The following is a 528-nucleotide window of genomic DNA, read 5'->3' on the forward strand; positions in this document are numbered from 1 at the left end:
ATTTGTTTATTTAGTTTGTTTATTGTAGAGAAGAGTGCTTTTGGGATTCCGGAGCCAGAGTGGATAATTTGAGAGTAGTAGGCGGAGTAGAGGGCATCTTTGAAGTGCTGTAGGTGAGGAGGTTGCCGGCGTCAGAGGAGAGAGAAGGTCGTTGGTGATTTTGAGGAGAGCAGTTTCAGTACTGTGGTTGGAGCGGAATCCGGATTGGAATGTTTCATACAGGTTATTGGCAGAGAGGTGATGTTTGAGTTGAGTGGCCACAGCACGTTCCAAAACTTTTGACAGAAAGGGTAGGTTGGAGATGGGTCTGAAGTTATTTAGGGTGTCAGGGTTTAGTCCAGGGTTTTTCCAGAATGGGGGTGAAGTTTCACGAGTTTTTGGGGAAATCGGTATGTGAAGCTGGATTAAGTTGGAACCCTTGGTGAGCCATGGAGATGGATTGGATGTTTTGTTGTTGGTTGTCTGGGAGTTCGGTTGTTGCATTGCCAAAGGTTTCTGTGTGGTGGACACACTTGTTGGCTGTTGTCT

The sequence above is a fragment of the Myxine glutinosa genome, chromosome 1, assembly GCF_964187855.1.
Source record: "Myxine glutinosa chromosome 1, kmMyxGlut1.1, whole genome shotgun sequence".
Lineage (NCBI taxonomy): Eukaryota > Metazoa > Chordata > Myxini > Myxiniformes > Myxinidae > Myxine > Myxine glutinosa.